Below are 19,218 nucleotides of genomic sequence, written 5' to 3' on the forward strand. Positions count from 1 at the left end.
TACTTCCAGAAAATGTGGAGAAGATGATGTTCATCAAAATTAATTATAATCAATTCCTCCGTGGAGACATTCACCAGCAATTGCCTCCAGAAAGTATACAGGGACCTGATATGGTGGATTCCAGTGGGGACGAATTAATAATCTGTGAGGAGGGGGATGTACACAGTGAAAGGGGTGAGGAATCAGATGATGAGGAGGAGGTGGACATCTTGCCTCTGTAGAGCCAGTTTGTGCAAGGAAAGATTGATTGCTTCTTTTTTGGTGGGGGCCCAAACCAACCAGTCATTTCAGCCACAGTTGTGTGGCAGACCCTGTCACTGAAATGATGGGTTTGTTAAAGTGTGCATGTCCTGTTTATACAACATAGGGGTGGGTGGGAGGGCCCAAGGACAATTCCATCTTGCACCTCTTTTTTTATTTATCTCTGCATCATGTGATGCTTGGGGCTAATTTTTTTAAGTGCCATCCTGTCTAACACTGCAGTGCCATTCCTAGATGGGCCAGGTGTTTGTGCCGGCCACTTGGGTTGCTTATCTTAGTCATCCAGCGACCTTGGTGCAAATTTTAGGACTAAAAATAATATTGTGAGGTATGAGGTGTTCAGAATAGACTGGAAATGAGTGGAAATTATGGTTATTGAGGTTAATAATACTATGGGATCAAAATGACCCCCAAATTCTATTATTTAAGCTGTTTTTGAGTTTTTTTTTAAAAAAAACACCCGAATCCAACAAAAAAATTTCAGGGAGGTTTTGCCAAAACGCGTCCGAATCCAAAATATGGCTGCGGAACCGAATCCAAAAACAAAACACAAAACCCGAAAAATGTCCGGTGCCCATCTCTAGATATTGGTAAGAAAATGCATTTTTTTTTCTCCCAAACTTAAGACAGCAGAGAAATAATTTCAAAGCATTCTCATAGGCCTTAATCTTCAATGTATTGCCTGGAGTTTTCCACTGTGTAAGTTATTGCAAAGGCAAGATATTGGTAAGGAAAGGCTGTACTGTGTAAATGCATATTTCTCTAAAACTCAAAACAGCAGAGAAATCATTTCAAAGCATTCTGAAAGGTCTTAAACTTCAAAGCTTTGCCTGGAGTTTTCTCAATGTGTAAGTCATTTCAAAGGCAAGATATTTATAAGGAAAATCTGTCCTGTGCAAATGCATTTTTCTCCCAAACAAGAAAGCAGAGAAATAATTTCAAAGCATTTTTATAGGCCTTAATCTTCAAAGCATTGCCTCGAGTTTTCCACTGTGTAATTTATTGAAATGACAAGATATTGGTAAAATAAAGGCTGTTCTATGCAAATGCATTTTTCACCAAAACTCAACACACCAGAGAAATAATTTTAAACCATTCTGTTTGTACTTAATCTTCAAAGCATTGTCTGGAGTTTTCTACTGTGTAAGACATTGCAGAGGCAAGATATTTATAAGGAAAATCTGTTCTGTGCAAATGCATTTTCTCCCAAACAAGACAGCAGAGAAATAATTTCAAATCATTTTGACAGGCCTTAATCTTCAAAGCATTGCCTGGAGTTTTCCACTGTGTCAGTTATTGCAAAGGCAAGATATTGGTAAGGAATAGCTGTCCTGTGCAAATGCATTTTTCTCGAAGTCTCAACACACCAGAGAATTCATTTTAAACCATTCTAATTGGACTTAATCTTCAAAGCATTGCCTGGAGTTTTCCACTGTGTAAGTCATTGCAAAGGGAGAATATTGGTAAGGAAAATCTGTCCTGTGCAAATGCATTTGTCTCCCAAACTCAAGACAGCAGAGAGATCATTTCAAAGCATTCTGATAAGCATTAATTTTCAAATCATTGCCTGTAGTTTTCAAATTTGTTAGTCACTGCAAAGGCAAGATATTCGTAAAGAAAAGCTCTACTGTGCAAATGCATTTTTCTCCCAAACTCAAGACAGCAGAGAAATAATTTTGAAGCATTCGGATTGGACTTAATCTTCAATGATAAGCCAGGAGTTTTCCACTGTATGAGACAGTGCAAAGTCAAGATATTGGTCATATAAAGTTGTCCTGTGCAAATGCATTTTTCTCCAAAACAAGAAAGCAGAGAAATCATTTCAAAGCATTCTCATAGGCCTTAATCTTCAAAGCATTGCCTGGAGTTTTCCACTGTGTAAATTATCGCAAAGGAAAGTTATTGGTAAATAAAGACTGTCCTGTGTAACTGCATTTTTCTTCAAAACTAAAGACAGCAGAGAAATAATTTTAAAGCATTCTGTTAGGACTTAATCTTCAAAGCATTGCCTGGAGTTTCCACTGTGTAAGTCATTGTAAAGGCAGGATATTGGTAAGTAAAATCAGTCCTGTGCAAATGCATTTTTCTCCCATACTCAAGACAGCACCGAAATAATTTCAAAGCATTCTGAAAGGCCTTAAACTTCAAAGCATTGCCTGGAGTTTGGTAGAATGAACCGATTTCTGAGTTAAATAACAAGAAGAAAACCAAATGGGGAAAAAGAGGAGGGGAAAGAAGAACAAATATGTCAAAATCAAGAAAGAAATCAGGTAAAAAAACAAAAGAGAAGAACAAACGTGATCTTATAGGGAATGTAGGTGAGCTAGATAAAGAGGGGGGAAAGTAAAAATCTTCAATTTGAGCTCCCACATTTTAGAACATCATGAGAAATCAGTTTTGGAAAAAGTGCTAAAATATGCTCCTGCTAATAAAGTAAATGAGTTTGACCTCTTTGTAGATATTCAAACATTTGTAAGGAAACTCACTGTGAAAAAATGTCTGTGTCCAAAGGGGAGATAGTGGAACCAGGCCAGATGAAGGAGGTGTCCACCTCCACATTTAGACCGAAATCCACATTTTATCCCACATACCTCAAAGGGGGGTATATAGAGACCTTTACAGCACAAGATCTCAACGATATAGAGATCTATAGGAAGAAGAAAATTACATTTAAATTGACCCATAAAGAAAGGCTAGCATTGGAGAAATGAAGGAATAATAAGGACATCATAGTCGAACCCGCTGACAAGGGTGGGGAGTGGTACTCTTAGATGTAACCACTTATGAGTCCGAGGTATATAGACAGTTGGGAGATATTCATACATACAAAAAACTCAAAAAAGACCCCACTGAACCTTTCTGTAAGGAATTAAGAAAAATTATAGACATGTATACCAGTAATGGACTCATTAGTGACACAACATCAAAGTTTTTGGTTAATAAGGATCCCAGGATACCAGTAATATATGTGTTGCAAAAAATCCACAAAGATCCCACGAATCCCCCTGGATGACCGATAGTGTCAGGGATAGAATCCATTACGGCCATTCTTTCTGCATTTAGAGACTCATATCTTCAACCATTTGTGCTTTTAAATAGGTCACATCTTAAAGACACTCGTGACATTTAAAATAAATTACAGAATATCAAATGGGAAGAAGGTCTCTATATGTTTACTGCTGATGTTAGTTCTCTATATACCATTATCAAACATGATAATGGTATGAGAGCAATTAATAGTTACCTTGAAACATCAGAACTAGATCTTGGGCTACAAGAATTCCTAATGAAGGAGATCCGGTTCATACTTGAGCACAACTATTTTTTGTTTAAGGGGGAGTTTTTTATCCAGCTTACAGGAACAGCCAAGGGTACCAGGTTTGCCCCGAGCTATGCAAATTTATTTTTAGGGCTCTGGGAGGAAGAGTCGGTTTGGCATAGAAAATATGGGGCAAACCTGGTGCTATGGCTATAGTATATAGATGATGTGTTTTTCATTTGGAGGGGTAGCAAAGAGGAACTAGATGAATTCTGCACCTATCTCAACAATATGGATATTAAATTAACCTTTGATATTGGAGTAATAAGCCTTAATTTGTTAGACATAACCGTTTACATTAAAGATAATCAAATATGTACAAAAACATATAAAAAACCAACTGATTGTTCATCATATATCCCTGCAGACAGTTGCCACCATAGAAACTGGTTAGATTCCATACAGATGGGCCAGTTTAAAAGGTTAAGGCGCAACTGCACGGAGGATATTGTGTTTGAATTTCAAGCAGAAAACATGAATAATTCTTTTCTAGAATGTGGTTATGATAAAGACAAAGTAGAAAAAAGTATGGAAATTGCTAAAACAACAAATAGAAAAGATATGCTGTGTATAGATAAAATAAATGAAGGAGAACAATAATTTTCAATGGGCTTTCATTACAAATTACAGTGCCCATCATAAGGAAATAGAAAAAGTGTTCAGGAGAAACTGAAAGACCCTAAAGTTAGATCCATTTCTGGGGTCCCATTTGCCAGAAAAACCAGTACATATATATATATATAGGAAATCAGGGAATATCAAAACCCAATTAGTAAAAAGTATACATTCTGAGGTTAAAAGACCAGGATACAACAGATTAAAGGGTTTCTATAGATGTAGCAACTGTATAGGGTGTCGTAATATAAGTGGGGGCACCACGTCAAAATGTGAAACCGTTATAATAAATGGTCGGGAGCTCAAAATAACAGGATTTATTACATGTAATACGGCAAACATGGTGTATGCTATTGTGTGTGAATGTAATAAATTCTACATTGGGCGAACCACAATACCCCTAAAAGTCAGGTTAGGGGAACATTTGAGAAGCATCAGAAATGGATTAGAGACACATTCTTTGTCAGACCATTTTAAAAAATACACAATTGTTCCCCTAGTCATAAAAAAGTTTTTTTGACATTAAACACATCAACTGTACAGAAAGGGATAAGAGCATTACCACTCGTTTGGCCAGATCTGAAATTAAACTGATATACCAATACAAAACCCTAGCACCACAAGGGTTAAATCAAGATTTCGAGCTAAAGTGGTTTTTATGACATTTTCATGTTTTTATGGTGTTTTTATATATTTTATTTACTGTAACATATGCTGCTAAGAGGATTTTTTGTTGTAGAAATGTTGGAGACAGATATAATGGACTTTAAATATCCAGAACTTGATATTATATGCCCATGAGGATGAATAGGAAGTGGGGCAAGAAATACAGGAAGTACTGGATGGAAAGATCACGGACACCATCTTGGAGGAGGCCCAGGACGGGACGGAGTTTTGTGACGGACCGAATGAGATGACATCACTTCCGGAATGAAAAAACTGAAGTTATACAGAACCAGGGACAATCTATTTGTATAAATGAAGGACTTACATTACCAATACAAATCTTAGTTAGACAGGTTCTGGGGCCAAAACCATAGAAGGAAACACACCTGGGAGGAATAAGTGATTAGGGAGGTTTATAAGGACTTTGCGGCAGGCATCCCCCACACCTTGACAAAGACCCAGGTCCGGGTCGAAATGCATTGGTGGGGAGGCCTGTACTTGGACATACGTACCCTGAGGGAGCCGGAGACTATTGGAGAGACGGGGCCCCATTTTTTCTGTTTACCATCCAACTCTGTGAACCCACGGGTATGAGCTTACTTGTTTTTAATGTGTTGTCTGTACTCAAATAAACATCTTTACATTTTAAACATTTTTTGGAGATCACTCTGTGGAAAAGAAACTATCTGCATAAGTGAAGGAGAGAGAGTCAACAGATAGGCATGCTGAATATCGTTTTATTGTGAGTGCTACATAAAGGGGGCAACCCCAAGATCATTTCCGATGTGGTGGCGGATTATCCTGGTGTAAAAACTTTGATTATATAGGCTTTTCACCCTCTGCACCATTGTGAGTGGTTGGGAATGGGGACCTCCCCGAAATTCTGATCTACTTTATAATTTTAAATATAGTGTGATAGTCAATATCATTGTACTTTACCTCACAAGGATTTTGTTTTGTGTTTTATCTTTTATGTATGAACACATCCTGGAATATGGAAATGGAAATTATCTGATCCACTTCGCCTAAAAACTAAGGGAAGTGCAATTATATGTTTGTGAGTGCCCAGGCATTATATTTGTAATTTATTCTACTGTTCTTTGTATGGTTGGGATTTGATGTGATTCCATTTTCAAATATATAGCCAAGGCCGCAGAACAACAGCGCACAGAGATACATACATTTTTTCCATTAGCATTGCCTGGAGTTTAACCAGTGTGTAAGTCATTGCAAATGCAAGATATTGGTGAGGAAAGCTCTCCTGTGTAAATGCATTTGTCTCCCAAACTCAAGACAGTAAAGAAATCATTTCAAAGCATTCTGATAAGCCTTAATTTTCAAAGCATTGTCTGGAGATTTCCACTGTGTAAGTCATTGCAAAGGCAAGATATTTATAAGGAAAAGCTGTCCTGTGCAAATGCATTTTTCTCCCAAACTCAAGACAGCAGAGAAATAAATTTGAAGCATTTTGATAGGCCTTAATCTTCAATGATAAGCCAGGAGTTTTCCACTGTGTAAGACAGTGCAAAGGCAAGATATTGGTAAGATAAAGCTGTCCTGTGCAAATGCATTTTTCTCAAAAATTCAAGACAGCAGAGAAATAATTTTAAAGCATTCTATTAGGACTTAATCTTTGAAGCATGGCCTGGAGTTTTCCACTGTGTAAGTCATTGCAAAGACCGGATATTGGTAAGAAAAATCTTTCCTGTACAAATGCATTTTTCTTCCAAACCAAAGACAGCAGATAAATCATTTCAAAGCATTCTGAAAGGCCTTGAACTTCAAAGCATTGTTTGGAGTTTTCACACTGTGTAAGTCATTGCAAAGGCAAGATATTGGTAAGGAATAGATGTCCTGTTCACGTTCATTTTTGACCCTAAACTTAAGACACTAGAAAGATCAATTCAAAGCATTCAATTAGGCCTTAATCTTAAAAGCATTGCCTGGAGTTTTCCACTGTGTAAGTCATTGCAAATGCAAAATATTGGTAAGAAAGAGCTATCCTATGCAAATACATTTTTTGTTCAATCTCAAGACAGCAGAGAAATCATATCAAATAAATCTGTTAGGACTTAATCTTCAAAGCATTGCCTGGAGTTTTCCCATTGTGTAAGTCATTGCAATGGCAAGATATTGGTAAGGAAAAGCTGTCCTGTGCAAATGTATTTTTCTCCCAAACAAGATAGCAGAGAAATAATTTCAAAGCATTCTGATAGGCCTTATTCGTCAATGCATTGCCTAGAGTTTTCCACTGTGTAAGTCATTGCAAATGCAAGATATTTGTAAGGAATAGCTGTCCTGTGCAAATGCATTTTATTCCCAAACTCAAGACAGCTGAAAAAACAATTCAAAGCAATCTGTTAAGACTTAAAGGTATATGCAATTGCGGTCGAATTCCCGAAATTGTCGAATTTCGGGTCATTTTCGACCAAAAAAAAAATTCGCCTATGCAATTCAGTGCTTTCCGACCAAAAAACGGACTTTCAAAATTCGACTTTTTGAAATTCGAATTTTTGCAAATTCGACTTTTCTGCAATGATACAAGTGCTGCAATTCGACCAAAGCATATTCAATTCAAGTTTGAAAATTCGACAGCAGTGCTTTTAGACAGCAAATTCGTCATTTTCAATCCGCCACACTTTGGAGGGTGAAAACAAAAAAAAAATTTTAAACATGTTTTTTTTGGTGTTTTTTTTTTAAGGAATAGCATATCTATTTATATTAGAAGGGATTAGGTACTTTTTTTTTTTTTTTTGGAGGCACAAATATTATTTATATATTTTTTAAAATATAATTTTTTTTTATTTTATTTTTTATTGCTGGAACGGTAAAATCCTAAAAAAAAAATGGCGTAGGGTCCCCCCTCCAAAGCATAACCAGCCTCGGGCTCTTCGAGCTGGTCCTGGTTCTAAAAATGCGGGGAAAAAATTGACAGGGGATCCCCCGTATTTTTAAAACCAGCACCGGGCTCTGCGCCTGGTGCTGGTGCCAAAAATACGGGGGACAAAACGAGCAGGGGTCCCCCGTATTTTTAACACCAGCATCGGGCTCCACTAGCTGGACAGATAATGCCACAGCCGGGGGTCACTTTTATGGCGTGCCCTGCGGCCGTGGCATTAAATATCCAACTAGTCACCCCTGGCCGGGGTACCCTGGGGGAGTGGGGACCCCTTCAATCAAGGGGTCCCCCCCCAGCCACCCAAGGGCCAGGGGTGAAGCCCGAGGCTGTCCCCCCCCATCCAATGGGCTGCGGATGGGGGGGCTGATAGCCTTTTGTGATAATGAAAAGAATATTGTTTTCCAGCAGTACTACAAGTCCCAGCAAGCCTCCCCCGCAAGCTGGTACTTGGAGAACCACAAGTACCAGCATGCGGGAGAAAAACGGACCCGCTGGTACCTGTAGTACTACTGGAAAAAAAATACCCAAATAAAAACAGGACACAGACACCGTGACAGTAAAACTTTATTACACACTACCGACACACACATACTTACCTATGTTCACACGCCGACATCGGTCCTCTTCTCCATGTAGAATCCAGGGGTACCTGAAAATAAAAGATCAATATACTCACCTCAGCCATGGTCCAGAGATAAATCCACGTACTTGTAGAAAAAAACAAACCGCAAATACCCGACCAAACGGACTGAAAGGGGTCCCATGCTGACACATGAGACCCCTTTCCACGAATGAGACCTGTCAGTGACAGCTGTCACAGAAAGGTCTCTAAAGCCAATCAGGAAGCGCAACTTCGTTGCGCTCATCTGATTGGCTCTGCGCGTCTGAGCAGACAGCGCATCGCACAGCCCCGTCCATTATATTCAATGGTAGGAACTTAGCGGCTAGCGGTGAGGTCTCCCGCCGGTCAGCGGCTGACCGCGGGTTAACCCCACCGCTACCCGCAAAGTTCCCACCATTGAAAGTAATGGAGCGGCTTTGCGATGCGCTGTCTGACAGCTCAGACAGTGCACAGCCAATCAGGTGAGCGCCACGGAAGTAGCGCTTCCTGATTGGCTGAAGGGACTTCAGTGACAGGAGTCACGTGATGTCCCGGCATTCGGGAGAAAGGGGTCTGATGTGAATGAGCATGGGACCCCTTTCAGTCCGGTATGGAGCGGGTATTTGCGGTTTGTTTTTTTGCCAAGTACGTGGATTATCTCTGGACCTGGATTTACCTCTGGACGCTGGAAGGTGAGTAAAAAATTTTCACAGGTACCCTCGGATCGTCGGAGACCGTGGCAGTCGGCGTGTCAACATAGGTAAGTATGTGTGTGTCGGTAGTGTGTAATAAAGTTTTACTATCAAGGTGTCTGTGTACTGTTTTTATTTGGGTATTTTTTTTCCAGTAGTACTACAGGTACCAGCGGGCCCGTTTTTCTCCCGCATGCTGGTACTTGTGGTTCTCCAAGTACCAGCTTGCGGGGGAGGCTTGCTGGGACTTGTAGTACTGCTGGAAAAAACAATATTCTTTTCATTATCACAAAAGGCTATCAGCCCCCCCATCCGCAGCCCATTGGATGGGGGGGACAGCCTCGGGCTTCACCCCTGGCCCTTGGGTGGCTGGGGGGGGGACCCCTTGATTGAAGGGGTCCCCACTCCCCCAGGGTACCCCGGCCAGGGGTGACTAGTTGGATATTTAATGCCACGGCCGCAGGGCACGGCATAAAAGTGACCCCCGGCTGTGGCATTATCTGTCCAGCAAGTGGAGCCCGATGCTGGTGTTAAAAATACGGGGGACCCCTACTCTTTTTGTCCCCCGTATTTTTGGCACCAGCACCAGGCGCAGAGCCCGGTGCTGGTTTTAAAAATACGGGGGATCCCTGGCCAATTTTTCCCCGGATTTTTAGAACCAGGACCAGCTCGATGAGCCCGAGGCTGGTTATGCTTTGGAGGGGGGACCCCACGCCATTTTTTTTTCCGGGTTTTTCCCGTTTTTTAAAATCGCGGCAAAATCCGCCAAATCGGCCGATTTTCGCCCGCGGTTCTGGCGAATCCGTTTTTCATTGAATATGGTGAATTCCGGCAGCCACCTTCCGGAATTCACCTGTCGAATTAAGTCGAATTAAAAAACGGTGAAAAATTGCCGCGATTCGCCGTGAATTGCATATACCCCTTAATCTTCACAGCAGTGCCTGGAGTATTCCACTGGGTAAGTCATTGCAAAGGCAAGATATTGGTAAGGAATAGCTGTCCTGTGCAAATGCACTATTCATTGGTAAGGAATTGCATTTTTCTACCAAACTCAAGACAGCAGAGAAATCATTTCAAAGCAATCTGTTCGGACTTAGGGGGTCATTCCGAGTTGATCGTAGCCGTGCTAAATTTAGCACAGCTACAATCATCTTCCCTCACATGCGGGGGGACGCCCAGCACAGGGTTAGTCCGCCCCGCAGGTCAGTCCGGCCCCTCCCCACAAAAATAAAAAAGCATTGCACAGTGGCGATGCTTTTGTATTTGTGGAGTATCACAGGCCAGCGCATCTCCTGCGGCTGGCCGGGAGCTGATTGACGCTGCCACTGGCCGCAGCGGCTGCGTGAGACGTCACTCAACCGCCGCAGCCCGCCCCCCCAAATGTCTGGCCATGCATGCGTTGGCCGGATCATGCCCCCTAAACTCTGGCTTAATGCTGCCATCAAGCCCCCTCCTGCCCAACGGCCGCCGTTGTCTCAGAGGCGATCGCTGAGCAACAACGGCTGCCATGCGCTTGCACACTGCGGTGCCGGTGTATGCGCAGTTCCGACCTGATCTCTGCACTGCAAATGGCAGCGAGCGATCTGGTCGGAATGACCCCCTTAATGTTCATAGCATTGCCTGGAGCCGAGCCAAGTGGGCGCTCAGTGAAGAGGAGGACCAGTGGACGGCCATCAGGGTGGGCCAAGGGGAAAGTTCAGAGTCAGAGGGACAGCGGGGGACAGCCGCAAGGTACCTTTGGGCAGACCACAGGAAGGGGGACAGCGCCTGCTCAATTTCACCTATTTCTCCTCATCTGACAACCCATTCACTGAGAAACCTGTGCAAGTCGTCATGGGGATATGTTTTCGTTGGATAGGATGCCACTTAAAAAAGTTGCCTGTGGCCTCTCGACCCAGGAAACCCCATTCCCTTAAACCACCACATTCTGATGGGTTTCATCTTGTCCCGGGGGGTGAAAGGGTGTAAAAGGCTTGTCTCGCAGAGCTCTGTCACCCTACCAGGAGATGGCGGTGGCACCTGGGCATCTGCAACTTTTAATGGCTCCCTCCAAAAGTGCCTCCGCTCTCCCTTTCTCTCCTGTATGGCCTCCTGCCAAACCTCGGAGTCTGCGTCTCTCAATCTGTCAGACTCGCCTTCTCTCACACTCTACCTCTGCCCTGTCTGGCCCTTCTTTCCATGGGGGGACCGTGGCAAACCCTTCCATGCAGCAGCCTCACCAGAGTGGGCAGCATGCATGGCCATCTCCTGGGGCTTGCGAGGAGCAGCTGTCAGCATGCCGCAACCTCAGTTCTGTGTCAATGCTCATGCAGTTCACGGGAAATCATGTGCTCCACTGGGGCCTAGGGGCAAGCACTCTTTGCTCAGTGATGGGGATGCTTCCCCGGCACCCCTGGTGGCTTCAGATACCTGCATGGCTGACGGATGGAGCAGACAACGCCACATGAAGTCAGGAACAGGGCCTGCCCAGCTTCAGCCCGGAGCACTGGGCAGATGCCTGGGGTCCACTCACCCCGAAGCAGAGTGGTTCTGGTTGGGTCGGGTTTGCATGGAGCCGGCTGGATTCTTCGTCCCGGCTTTCAGGCTCCACGATCATTCTACCACAGGTCATTAAGACTGTGCTCCAAGGAACTGTGCATCCCCCTGTATCGAAAGCTCTCCGCTCCAAGTTTTGGGCTCCTCACTCATTCTTCTGCAGGTCCTTCAGACTGAGCTCCTTTGACATGGGCATGCCCCTCGATGGAAAACTCTCTGCCCTGAGTTTAGGGCTTAACACTCATTCTATTGCAGTCATTCAGACTGAGTTACAAGGACAGGGGCATCCCCCTGGATGGAAAGCTTTCCATCCCGGATTTTGGGCTCCACGTTCATTCTACCACAGGTCCTTCAGACTGATCTCTGAGGCCCTGGGCATCCCCCTTGATGGAAAGCTCTCTGCTCCGGGTTTCGGGCTCCACGCTCATTCTAGCACAGATCCTTGCACCGCCCTGACCTCCTTGGATGGGAGGGTGCTGAGATGGTGTGGGGTGAATACCCGGTGTTGATATGTTTGCCAACTGAGGAGTCTACTTCCAAGTTCCCTGGACTGCACTTAGCATGAAAAAGAGGGCCCCTGTCTTGGAGGCGGCTAGCCGGTATGGTGCGGCCAAGTCACCCCCGGCCATAAGGAGGCATCGGGTGCATGGAATGGACTGCACATGTGTCCCCCCAGTGACACTGCACTACCCAGGAAAAATCTGGGAGTGCTCCCCAGTGCTGCTGAGGAACTGCATTGCACACACTGACACCCATTGTGGTCTGGTAAATATTATTATTGTGGACATGCAAGAATTTTATGCTGGGTAGTTGAGGCATGAATACCCTATTGCCTCCCGGGTTCAGACTCCTCACGACATTTCACGTCCCCGCCATGTCAGAGGTCCCACCAGTGTTGATTTGCTGTCTGGCCCATGTCCCTATAATGATAGATTTACAAGTGCACACACACACCTTGCCCATCTCTCTGCCACTCTCTTTTCTGAACTGTCTCCCTCCCCTTTTATTCCTTTCTCTCCCAATCTCTCTGCCTCACTCTATCTTTGAAAAAAGAAAAAAAAAAGGTGGAAGGGACCCCGTCTCTTTTTCTCTCCTCCCCTTCCACCCTTTTTTCACTCATTATAAAGCCATGGGATCCAGACTACCAAAACTTTGCCAGGGAATGTTACCTCACTGCACAGCTCAAATAGCCAGGTCATGCCATCTGCCCCTCAATAATCAGAAGCACAATGAGCTTGGAAAATCTGGATCATACAGAGCACACACCGCACCAGAAGTCTACCAGATTAGAGTAGCATCACCTGTCAGACTAGACTCTAATAGCGCATGACAGTGACAGGCATTTGAGCTCATTATAAAATATATTATAGATGCAAATATTATTCTCTGCTGCGGGGTACACTGGGATCCACAAGGATTAACATCAGGGGGTGTAGAGTAGAATCTGGATCCGAGGCACCAACAATCTCAAAACTTTTGACTGTTCCCAAGATGCACAGCGCTGCCTCCTCTATAACTCCGCCTCTATGCCAGTGAGCTCAGTTTATAATTTGGTGCCAATGCAGTGAGCAAGCACTTTACAGGGGGCTGCACCAGGCAGCCTATTCAGAACTTCTTTTGAAGAAAAATGACAGAAGATTTTTGTCAGAAGACTACAGAGCTGCAGCAGGTTAGTCAGACAGACTTCCCTGCATGCAGCTCCATCACCCCCAGCGGCGCTGTATACTCCCGCGCCCTGGTTGCTGGGTCACTGCAGCGGAGGTCCCGGTTTTCTTCTAAAGGTGAGTCACACACACACCGACCTCCTAGATCGCAAGGTCGCTGACAAGGGGGAGGTTAAGGGCTTCTGTGCCCTCACTGTACTGCAATCTAGCGCTGCCGTAGGAGACGGGCCACGCGCACGCTGGAGTGGACATTGATTACTGGGCAGCTGCTCCACTAGCCACCAGGGACAGTTAAGGGGCACAGGTCTGCGGGTTTTTCTACTATATTAACCCCACTTTTACTGCCCGCAGCTCCCGGTGGGGATGTCAGCAGGGGGAGCAGGTCAGATCTGAGGCCCCTCCCCCCAGCTCCAGGGCGCCATTTCTGCAATGTCCCTGCCCTGGAGTTGCATATCTCTCCCTCACTCCTGACTAGTGGCCATCACAGATTGAGCTGAACTGTTTCTAGGATTGCTGGGGCAAATCCTCCTCTGTAGAACTGCCTGATTGCCAGTGCTGTGCTTCTTACAGGACACTTAAGTATTCTACCTGTCACTGGGACAGTGTTAGTTAAGAAAGAGTGCATACATTCAGGGTTGTGTGGAACAAATACCCTGTGATATACATCCAGTGTTTACTGTGCATTGTTATATCTATTGTTAATACATATAGCCATACTGAGTATTACTTTTTATAGCTAGTCTAGTGCAGTTTATGGTATATAATTTTTACATGGTACGTTTGTGACTATATACGTGTGTGTGCATGTAGCTGCTGCGTGGTTGCCTTATTAAAGGGTATTTCACTCAGTGGGCTATTCCTATATTACTATACCTGAGGGGGCCAAGTGTTTCAGGTTTTTCTTTCTGTTTAATATACAGTAGGTGTGTATCACAAGATATACTGACAGTGTATTTTTACTTGTGATTTATAGTCACCATTTAATCTATATCTCTTGAACTCCCGGTCTGTGCTTTCATAGGCACACTTTACTGATAGTTCTTAATAGGTATAGTGCTGCTACACTTTGTATCTGGTTGCCCAATATTGTGAGCATAGTTATGTCTGCTACACGTGGCAATCCACTGCTATTCCAGACACATCCTCTGACGAGGACGGAGCGTATACTGATCCCACAGACAGACACAGATGTTTCTGATGGAGAAGGAAAATCGTTAGTGGATGTCCCGGATTTGATTGAGGCTATCAGACTCATTCTTCAGGTGGCGGATGATCCTGATCCTTAGGAGGCTTGCCAGGCCACTTTCTTTCCTGCTATCTAAGCTGCCTCGGTGTGTCTGAACCAGGACTGGAGTGCAAAACTTACAGAGAAAGAATTCATCTGGATTACCACCCATCCTCTGTACAACAGGAGGAACCGCATTGCAGTGAGGATCCCTCCCAACCCTTGCTTGGGTTTGAGTCCAGCAAAAAGGACTATTCCAAGGGACTACACCTCCAGCGGCTTAATGTGGTAATAACCTATGTGGGACTTTACCTTTGGTCCATTTCCAGTGTTTCATCTGCAAAGTTTTTGCCAGTCCACTTTATATTAGGAACGGACGACACCAGAAAGGCAGCAGTTATTCAAATGATGAATTATATAAGTGGCTACACCATGGTTAATTTTATGTGTTTTTAGAAATTTGTATAATTAAATTGTGACTAACTTTTCATTCAATCCTTCTTAGTTATATTTATTCCATTGAGCGCTGCTATTGTATTTGTTTATCTGTTTGTGGTTCTGGGGTTGACTACCCCATTTTGTAGCAGCAGCATTAGAAAAGCAACATCTATCAAGCGCCCGAAACCCCTCCCTTTTTTACCTTGGTAGAAAACACTTTGCTGATCCTGAGTCTGTCTCTAAGAAACCGGATAGGTTTAAGCATAAGAAGGTGGTTAAACAAGTTTTACCCCATTCTGATCACCTGGCTGACATACGTCAGGAAACCTGGGAAAATCCAGGGACAAAATTGACACCGAATAAGAGACTATTGGCTCGCTATCCTCTCTCTGCGGTGGTATGTAAAAATTGGGAAACCCCTCCGCCTGTAGATTCTCATGTGGCGTGTATGGTTGTTTCCTCTGCTCTGCAAGTAACTACCGTCACCTCTCTGAAGGAACCGATGGATCGACGTGTGGAGGGCTGTTTAAAAGCAATTTATACCCTAATGGGGGCTGTGCATAGGCCAACAATTGCAGCAACATGGGCTGCTGAAGCTGTTGAGGCATGGGCTCAGGAACTTGAGGCGGTACTGCCTTCCAATGCATCTGAGCATGCTCGACAATGTCTCTCATATATTGCCACAGCTTCTCTATACCTTAAGGAGGCGGCATCCAATGTCGGGCTGCTCGCAGCCAAGGCTGCTACTACGTCCGTCTTGGCCAGACGTATCCTTTGGTTGAGATCCTGGTCGGTCGATATGGATTCAAAGAAAACCCTGGAGGTGCTTCCTTTCAAGGGAGACATTCTCTTTGGAGAAGACCTCAAAAAGATTGTGGCTGATCTGGCTACTGCTAAAACAGCTTGCCTACCTAGTACGGCTCCTTCAACGCAGAATGCTAAAAGTACTTTCCCTCAGCCCTCTCGTCCTCCAGGTAAAGCAAAAGGTCAGGCATACCCAAAGCAAGCTCGTGCTTCCAGACATGCCAAGCCCAGACCGAAGCGAGCCTGGGCCGCCCGTCAGCCAGCTTCCAAAACAGACAAGCCTGCCGCATGATGGGGCGGGCCTCCCTCTGGGGGATGCCAGGGTGGGGGGCCGACTTCTAGGTTTTGCCCAGGAATGGTTGAAGACCACTTCAGATACCTCAGCGAGGGAAGTCGTTGCTCGAGGTTACGCCATACCCTTCAAGAATCGTCCCCCACAGCGGTTTTGCCTGACAGATGTGCCTCTGGATCTGGCAAAAGCAAACACGTTGCACTCAGTGGTACATTCACTCCTGACCAGAGGAGTGGTAGTACAGGTGCCTCTAGCTCAGAGAAGCAAGGGGTACTATTCACCGCTGTTTTTATTCCCGAAGCCGAATGGGTCCTTGCGGTCCATTCTCAATCTGAAGTCCTTGAACAGGCATGTGCGGGTCTCCAAGTTTCATATGGAAACTCTGTGCTCTATTGTTCTGGCCATAGAGCCTGGGGATTATATGGTCTCCCTGAACATACAGGATGCCTACCTGCATATTCCTATTGCAGTATCTCATCAACAGTACCTGCGGTTTGTGGTGGGCAACCTTTATTACCAATTTTGGGCGATACCCTTTTGTTTGACAATGGCTCCCCCAGTTTTCACCAAAGTAATGGTGGTCATGATGGCTATGCTCCGCCGTCAAGGGGTCAGGATCCTACCATACTAGGATGATTTGTTGATCCTGGCAAATTCCCCAGAACTTGTGTCATCTCGATCTGACGGTCCAGTGCATGAAAGCCCACAGGTGGCTGATCAACTGGAAGAAATCCTCCCTTGTTCCTGTTCGGAGCATGTTACACCTGGGAGCATTGTTGGACACTCAAAACCAACGGTTGTCCCTGTCTCCGGAGAAAGTCCTGAAGCTTCGACGATACATTCATGGTGTCGGCTTTCGACATGGTGGAGTATGCTCAGTTCCATTCTCGCCCTCTGCAGAAGTTAATTCTGGCCAAGTGGGATGGCCAGCCTCACTGGATCAGATCTCACATGATCTCCCTGTCTCCAGAGGTCTGCCTGTCACTGAGCTGGTGGCTGCAGGACCGACAATTGAGCAGGGGCCGTCCCTTCTGGATATCCAACTGGGTCCTTCTGATGACGGATTTCAGTCTGAGAGGTTGGTGCGCGGTGTTGGAACAACACTCTCTTCAAGGTTGGTGGACCAGGGAGGAGTCTCAACTCCCAATAAATATTCTGGAACTGCGTGCAGTGTTCAATGCGTTGACATGGGCCCAGCATTTAACACAGAACAGATTTGTTAAAGTACAATCGGACAACGCCACCACAATGGCATACATCAATCATCAAGGCGGCACTCGAAGCCACATGACAATGAGGGAAGTATCACGGATTATTCAGTGGGCAGAACGCCATCTGCCGGCCATATCTGCAGTGTTCATTCCGCGAGTCCTGAACTGGGAAGTGGACTGTTTCAGTCATCAGGACATACATGTAGAAGAGTGGAGCCTCCATCCGGAGGTGATTCAACTTCTTGTGGACACGTGGGTCCTTCCAGATGTGGATCTGATGGCGTCTCAACACAATCACAAGGTTCCGGTCTTCAGAGCAAGGACAAGGGATCCTCAAGCTGCATTCATGGATGCTCTGGCAATTCCATGGAACTTTCATCTACCGTACGTGTTCCCTCCGGTGTCACTCCTGCCCAGAGTAATATGGAAGTTCAACAAGAAGGAAGAAACCTGCTTCTGTTTGCTCCAGCATGGCCCAGACGGCACTGGTTCTCCAATCTACTGGGTCTCTTGTGAGATCGTCTCCTTCTACTTCCACAACAACCAGACTTCCTTGATCAGGGCCCTTGTTTTTACCAGAATTTGGCCCGTCTGGCTTTGATGGCATGGCCCTTAAGGCTTCTGTCCTGAGGGCCAAGGGTTTTTCTGAGGTGGTCGCTCAAACTATGTTGGAGGCCCGTAAGCCGCATTCTGCTCGGATCTACCATAGGGTCTGGAATGCTTACTTTACTTGGCGTGTGTCTCACAATCATGACATTTTCAAGTTTAGTACGACCAAACTGTTGGCCTTTCTACAACAGGGCTTAGACTTAGGCTTGTGTCTGGCCTCCCTCAAGGTTCACAAACCGGCCCTGCCGGTTTGGTCTCAGAGAAAGATTGCCACCCTACCTGATGTTCATACGTTCACTCAGGGGGTGTTGTGGATTCAGCCTCCTTATGTGCCGCCTGTGGCCTCTTGGGACTTGTCAGTGGTTTTGGAGGCCTTGCAAGTGTCTCCTTGTGAGCCTCTTGCCTCTGCTGACCTTAAGTTGCTTTCCCTTAAGGTACTATTGCTGCTAGCTATTGCTTCAGCTAGAAGGGTATTGGACTTGGGTGCCTTATCCTGTAAGTCTCCCTATTTGATTATTCACCGTGACAGGGCGGTTCTTTGAATGCAGCCAGGTTATTTGCCTAAGGTGGTGTCTTCCTTCCACCTTAACCAGGATTGTGGTTCCGGCCTTTAATTCTTCTGAGTTGTCTCCCAAAGAGCGGTCTTTGGGTATGGTATGGGCTATCCATATCTATGTGAAGAGAACTTCCTCTATTAGGAAAACGGATTCTCTTTTCGTGTTGTTTGGTTTTCACAAACGTGGCTGGCCTGCTTCCAAGCAGACTCTGGCCAGATGGATTAGAATGGTGATTGCACATGCTTATGTACAGGCTGGTCATCCAGCTCCTGCTTCCATCAAAGCCCATTCTACTCGGTCGGTTGGACCTTCTTGGGCGACCCACAGTGGTGTGACCCTTGAACAATTGTGCAAGGCGGCTACGTGGTCCTCTGGGAACAAGTTTATTAGTTTCTATGCCTTCGATACCTCCGCTTCCCAGGATGCTTCCTTTGGATGCCGGGTTCTTGTGCCTGCTACAGTGCATCCCCTCCCATAAGGAACTGCTTTAGGACATCCCCGATGTTAATCCTTGTGGAGCCCAGTGTACCCCGCAGCAGAAAACGAGATTATGGTGAGAACTTACCGTTGTTAAATCTTTTTCTGCGAGGTACACTGGGCTCCACAAGGTGCCCACCCTGACGCACTTAGCTTATTTGGGTTGGTATTGGCATAGCTACTAACACCCTCTCCTGTGGTGAGTGTGTGGTGTACTTGGCTGCGAGCGGTTGTCGACTATGGTACCTGCTACTGCATTGGGCTGGTTAACGAAACTGAGCTCACTGGCATGGAGGTGGGGTTATAGAGGAGGCGGCGCTGTGCATCTTGGGAACAGTCAAAAACTTTGAGCC

Source organism: Pseudophryne corroboree, chromosome 6 (genome assembly GCF_028390025.1).
Source record: "Pseudophryne corroboree isolate aPseCor3 chromosome 6, aPseCor3.hap2, whole genome shotgun sequence".
NCBI lineage: Eukaryota > Metazoa > Chordata > Amphibia > Anura > Myobatrachidae > Pseudophryne > Pseudophryne corroboree.